A 6,993-nucleotide genomic window follows, 5' to 3' on the forward strand; every position below is an offset into this window, starting at 1 on the left:
CAGTTTTGAAACTGAGCAGTTTGGCTAAGAAAACAGTTTTCCTATCTCATGCGTGTGAGAACAAAACCATACAATAAAAAATGTATGGTTTGATGGTACTGTCCACCGCTTGTAACATGGCTTCTGAGGTCTGAGGCGCAGGGGGGAAATGAACGAGTGGCGCCATGTTGTTGACGACTTGGTAGTGTGACTTCAAACCGTGCTCACTAATAAAGCTATTCACCATTCAGCTTTCAGTTTTGTTTCCGCAGCTGACCGGAGTAAACGTCGAAATGTTGTGTTATTTTTTTCATTAAGTTAGTAGCCGTTTTAAAATAGTATTAAAATAGTTATTAAAATAGTTATAGCGATTTATCAAATTAGTTTTAAAATAATTATAGTGATTTTGTGGATTAGCCTCCGTAGACAAGCATTTTTACAATGTCACAGACTGGGGAAACTTCTAATTGTCACGACATGGATGTACATTTTAATTTATTTTTACTTTCCTTGCCCTATTACCATAGGTAAGGAAAGTATTGCTTTCCGAAAAAAATTAAGGTACCCAAATTTCTATATGTCTATACGTTTCAAGGTCCCCTGAGTCCAAAAAAGTGCTTTTTGGGTATTGGTCTGTATGTGTGTGTGTGTGTGTGTGTGTGTGTGTGTGTGGTGTGTGTGTGTGTGTATATGAGTGTATGTGCGTCTGTGTACACGATATCTCATCTCTTAATAACGGAATGACTTGAAATTTGGAACTTAAGGTCCTTCCCATATAAGGATCTGACACGAACAATTTCGATCAAATGCAATTCAAGATGGCGGCTAAAATGGCGAAAATGTTGTCAAAAACAGGGTTTTTGGCGATTTTCTCGAAAACGGCTCTAACGATTTTGATCAAATTCATACTAAAAAAGTCATTGATAAGCTCTATGAACTGCCACTAGTCACATATCTAAAAATTTCAGGAGCTCCGCCCCATCTATGCAAAGTTTGATTTTAGATTCCCAATTATCAGGCTTCAGGTACAATTTAAACAAAAAATTCCAAGTGGAAAAGATTGGGCATGAAAATCTCTACAATTGATGTCCAGTAACATTTTCACCTAAAATTGGAAATAAGCTCGAAGTTCGAGAAAATAAGATTATTTAATTTGCAAACTGTTGGCAAGTGTTGATTCTATGAATCATTCACTATGAACAGATAACAGACTTCATGTGTCTGCAGCGTTATTGTCCTGTCACCAGCTGGCTTAGATCTTCGAATAGTAGACTAATTCAGATGCGCGGGAACACTAGCGTCAGTTAATCAATTTTCATAACGGCAAGGAAAGTTGTGGGAGTGCGCCACACCAGATTTTTACTGAAATATATGTGGATGAACAATATTGAAAACCAATTGTGAGTAACTTACCCATTATCCCCATTATATTGTCATAAAATCCACCCTTTTTAGTACAAGTGTAGATAAAATCCACCCTTCATGAACACTGTGTAGTAAATATTGGCACTGTTAAAAATGATTCCAAGGCATTTTTTATTGCTAATTTGAATTTTAGGATAGGCCACATACTGTAAAAAATTAAATATTCTTCATTTGTTTGATAATTAATTATTTAACATTCATAGTTTATGGAGTTGATTAGAAACTAATAAGGATGACCTTGAGAGGTTGTGAATGAAATTACTACATAATTTCGCTCCTGTGTTTTGGAAGATTTTGTGTTATAAATAGTCACGGATAAGTACAAATTTTGTGTTTATTTCATTATTAATTGTTTCTTGATCACGTGTTATCATTTTGTTCTAGATTTTAACTCTTAATTCTATTTTAAAAAGCCAACACCGTTTAGAGGTTAGTTTGAGGTTAGGTTTTTGAGATTTAAATATAAACATAGATAGTTTACTTGACTAAAATTATAACCAAATTAAAATCCTATCATTTATAAATCATTTATTATTATTGCAAGTAATATAATTTCTTAGATAGGAAGATGAGCTCAAGTAAAACACCGAAGGTTAATAATAGAAATGTAAACATTGCGGGAGTACTTACGCGTTCCCAAAACCAAAATTCAAAACGCCAAAACCAAAAACCCCAGTTCTTCAAACTACTTTAGCCGAAAAAGTTGCTCAACTACAAAGTAGCCACACTAATTTAAAAAACCAATTAGAAGTAACTTTAAAAACGTCTGAGGAAGAAAGGTTAGGGATGGTAGAAGAAATTAAATCTTTGGAACTGATTATAAAATTACAAGATGAAGACCATAAAAAAGAAATACTAAATCTAAAAAATCAATGTAGTCTAATGTCGGAGGAAATAAAGAAACTAAAATCTAAATTTGATAATACTAAATGTATGATAGAACCTCCGTCCAAATGCAAAAAAATAGAATCTAACTAAATGATGGGAAATGCTCTGAAAATGGTCGAAATAAAACGTACAGTGAGGTTTTGAAGACAGCAACCAAAAATATAGCTGAGGGAAATAAAGATAGGAAAGGGAGAGTTCTGCTACTGACGTCCAGTCATGGACGTGATTGCAGTGATCTCCTTGATAAAAGATTAAAAAATAAATTGATGTCCAATGTTTTTCAAGCCAAGTGCATCAATTAATGCAGTTGTAGAGTCAGCTAGGGAACAAACTAAAGACTTTGATGAAAATGACTATCTAATTGTACTGGGTGGCTCAAATAATATAAATGAACCTAACTTGAATCATCTTCCTCAAGTAACAGAAAAAATCAAGGAAATTGTGCCACTCAGCAAAAAAACAAACTTAATAATAAGTACTATTCCTAATAGGTTTGATAGGCCAGAATTAAATGAAGCAATCAATTCGACAAACAAATCAATCCATAATACAATCAACAGCCTAAAAAATAAGAATTCTAAACAACTGGGGATTTGTTTTCTAAATGAAAGGCTGAAAAGACATAACTTCACTAATCATGGGTTGCATCTAAATCGATCTGGCAAAGTAATCTTTTGTAATAGATTGGCAGAGCTGATTGAAAGCCGTTTGCAATCCTCTGGTTTAAAAACAGTCAAAAAAACAAATAACGATTTTTTAGTAAATTGGCTCAAAACAGGGAAAGGGAAATAGCTACAAATGCTAGAGATAGAGTAGCACAAGATGGTAAGGTTTTTAGTATTTATCATCAAAATATTCAGTATCTTCGCAACAAAATTGACAGATTAGAAGTATTTCTTAAACAGGAGGATCCTGACATTGTTATTTTCACAGAGCATGGCTTAAAATAAAGGAAATAAATCAAGTTAGGATTCCAGGCTATTCACTGAGATCAGAATTTTGTAGAATAGCTCATAGAAGTGGTGGTGTATGTATATTCACTAGCAATGCTAAACATACCCAAACTTATGAACTGGATTTTGTTAAGAGATTTTCTGTTGAGATGGATTTAGAGGTGACGGGACTAAGGTTAAAAATTGATGATCGATTTGAGGTAGCAGTGTTAGGTATCTATAGGTCACCAAATGGAGACTGGCAAAAATTTTGTGAGCTGCTCCATACACTTTTGGAAATTACAACCGCTCGTTTCACAAATGTTATAGTAGTAGGAGATTTCAATACCGATTTTGCCAGGCAGGATAAAATGACAGAGGATATTAGAGATATTATTAATATGAATAATTTAGAAATTAAGGTCCACGAATATACAAGAGTAACTCGAACTTCACAGACAATTATTGATAATATCCTCACAAATATAGAAGGTTGTAATGTCAGGTTAGGTAGCTCAGATCTATCAGATCATAACTATCAAATTTTAGATGTTAAGTTGCAGGGCCAGAATCCAAGCAGAAAAAAACTTTTGTGAAAGAAATTCAGCAATATGAGCTAGGAAATATAAATTGTTTGAAGCAGAAACTGCTTCAAGAAAATTGGAGTAGTGTTTATAACAGTTGTAACCTAAATTACAAATATAAGCAATTCATTGATACTCTAAGATTTCACATTAGTGTATGCTGTCCGATAAAAAAAGTCAAGTAAAAAGTAAATTAAACAAAGTAGATGAATGGATAACTGAAGATATCCTTACTCAAAGGAATATTGTTAGGGAAGCTTATGAGGAATTTAAATTAGTGAGGGATGTTCCGAGTGAGGTCAAATACAATGTCTAAAGAAAAACTATGCAAAAGAAGTGAGGAAGCTAAGTGTAAGAAAACAGCTGAAATATTAACAACTAGTACCAATTTTAACTCTGCTGTTTGGGAGGTAATAATAGAAATAGGAGAGCAGCTCAAAAGGATACAGTTACTAATGTCCCTAGGATAATCGATGAACATGGAAATTATATGGATGATAGTATAGACATTTGTAACTTTTTCAATAAATATTATCAACAGGTTGCATATAATCTCCAAAAGTCACTGAACACTAATACTTATAATACAACTACATTAAATGCTGAGCCAATTGAAAAGGTATTTAAATTTCATCCATTATCAAGAGATGAGTTGTCAAGAATAATAAAAAATTTGAATAACAAAAAAACAGTAGGTTTGGATGGGGTCTCAAGCAAAATTTTAAAAGAATGTGAAAATGAATTACTGGACCCTTTATTGCATCTCCTTAATACTTCACTAGAGCAGGGTATTTTCCCTGATGATCTGAAACAAGGAAAAATTTTGCCAATTTTCAAGAGCGGTGATTCTGAAAGAGTTGAAAATTATAGACCCATTAGTATTCTAAATGTAATAAGTAAAATTTTTGAAAGAGTAGTTTTAAATAGGTTATTGATGCACCTGGAAGAAATTAATTTCATATGTGATGAACAGCATGGGTTCCAGAAAGGGAAATCTACTAAGACTGCAATAGTATCCCTTGTTGAAAGACTAATAGATATAATAGATTCAGGTGAGAAGGCAGCCGCAATATTTCTTGATTTATCCAAAGCTTTTGATTGTGTGAACCATAGAATATTATTGGAAATACTAAAAACTGTAGGTGTGAATGGTATAGAACTAAAATGGTTTGAATCATATCTCATAGGTAGAAACCAGTGTGTTGAGCTTACCAAGGTGGATGGGAATGAAATAGTAAAAATTAAATCTCAAAAACTGGAGGTCCAGGCTGGAGTACCTCAAGGCTCAATTCTGGGTCCCTTACTGTTTCTGTTGTATGTGAACCAATTACCAAAAGAGTTAAAAGATCACAGAGCTCTGTTGTTTGCTGATGACACATCGCTTATCTTTAACAATTATTTATTAGATAGTCTAGAAATAAATGCTTTTACTGGAGTACAGTCAATTGTCCAATTCTTGAAGCAAAGGCAATTAACAATAAATAGTAAGAAATGTCAATTCCTACAATTCAAAAGTAAATATAATTCAGTAGAGGATAGAGAAATAAATGTGTTTGTAGAGGAAAATGAATTAGACCAAGAAGAGAAAGTAGCATTCTTGGAATTTTATTGGACAGGAAATTAACATGGCATCCTTACATTGAGAGGATATGTAATAAGATATCATCTGGGGTATTTGTCCTGCGGCAGCTTGCTAGGCTGAATGATAAAAAACTACTGTTAACTGCTTACCATGGACTTATACTATCTCATATTAGGTATGCTATTTTAGTATGGGGTAATTCATCTCAACAAAATATGGACAGAGTGTTTAAGATTCAAAAGAAGGCACTCAGATGTATAGAGAAAGTGAATAGGTTAGACTCTTGTAGGCCTTTATTTAACAGGTTGGCTGCCGTGAGATACGCAGGCGCTCCTCAGCCAAGTATCACCCATAGGCCGTGAGGATCCACGCTTGATCCTCAGGCTGCGTTTTTTTCAATGCTTTCTTTATCGGTCAGGCTGCTCAGCATGTCCCGTTCATATTATGTGGCATGTAGATAATAGAATTGCCTTCTCACTGATTCAAACGCCATCTCTAGGTGACATGTAGAACTATCTCCACAGACTATTGAAGTATGTTCTCAGTTTCAGCTGGTCACTCGGTTGTTTACAAAGAAAGATTACTGTGATTTTTGAAGTTGATAGTTCAGAACACTTCAAATTTGTTTTTATATAATTTATCAATGAAATAATATCAATTTTGTTCAAAAAAGTAGTAATATTCATCAAATTCTAATCTAACTATGTAGGCATAAGTGATATCAATCAGTGAGTTATTTTAGGGCTATTAATGGAGTTTGAGGTTAGTTTTGGAAAATCAACATCCTATCTATATTATTACTATCTTTACACTGATAAATGAATAATACATGCATACAGATTACCTATGGGAATGAGTACGTTATCTGTAGGCCATGAGGATAGCCGGTGATCCTCACCATTTTTTTCGAAAATTCGAGGTTTTATGAAGGTTTTGGTGCAATATAAGAATATTCCTATATTTTGGAGTAATGTGCATTGTTTATCTCTTGCGGCCAGGGGGGTGGTTTTCATTTTAACATTACGGCAGCCAACCTGTTAAAAAGCTTGGTCTATTAACTGTGCCATCTTTGTATGTATATGAAGTTGTAATGCATGTGAAAAAGAGTGGTGTGATCCAGAATCAGATGTTCATGAGTATAATACGCGAAACAGAGCAGATTATCATATAATGGGTCACAATAGTAGGTTATTTGAACAAAAACCAGATTATATTGTAGGAAATTTTATAACAAGCTACCTCATATCTTGAAAAGTAATGATGATTTGAAGATTTTCAAAAAACAAATGAAAAAATATTTAGTTGATAAAGCTTTTTATAGTGTACAAGAATTCCTTTCAAACCTAAACTAGGTTGAACTACTTAGTATTAGAATTATTATGTAATAACATGACTTGTCTTATACTCCATGACTGAGTCTTTAGGACGTAATCTTAAAAAAAAAAAAAAAAAAAAAAAAAAAAACATCATATAATAAGTCTAAGCGAAGTAATATTCTGAAAAAAACAATGATTTTTTTATTTCATCAAAAAGTTGAATTCTGAGTTGAAAGTTGAACTTGAATCTTAAACTCTATCATTTTATGTAACGACTAAAAACGTTA

This window comes from Nilaparvata lugens, chromosome 5 (genome assembly GCF_014356525.2).
Source record: "Nilaparvata lugens isolate BPH chromosome 5, ASM1435652v1, whole genome shotgun sequence".
In the NCBI taxonomy this organism is placed as follows: Eukaryota; Metazoa; Arthropoda; class Insecta; order Hemiptera; family Delphacidae; genus Nilaparvata; species Nilaparvata lugens.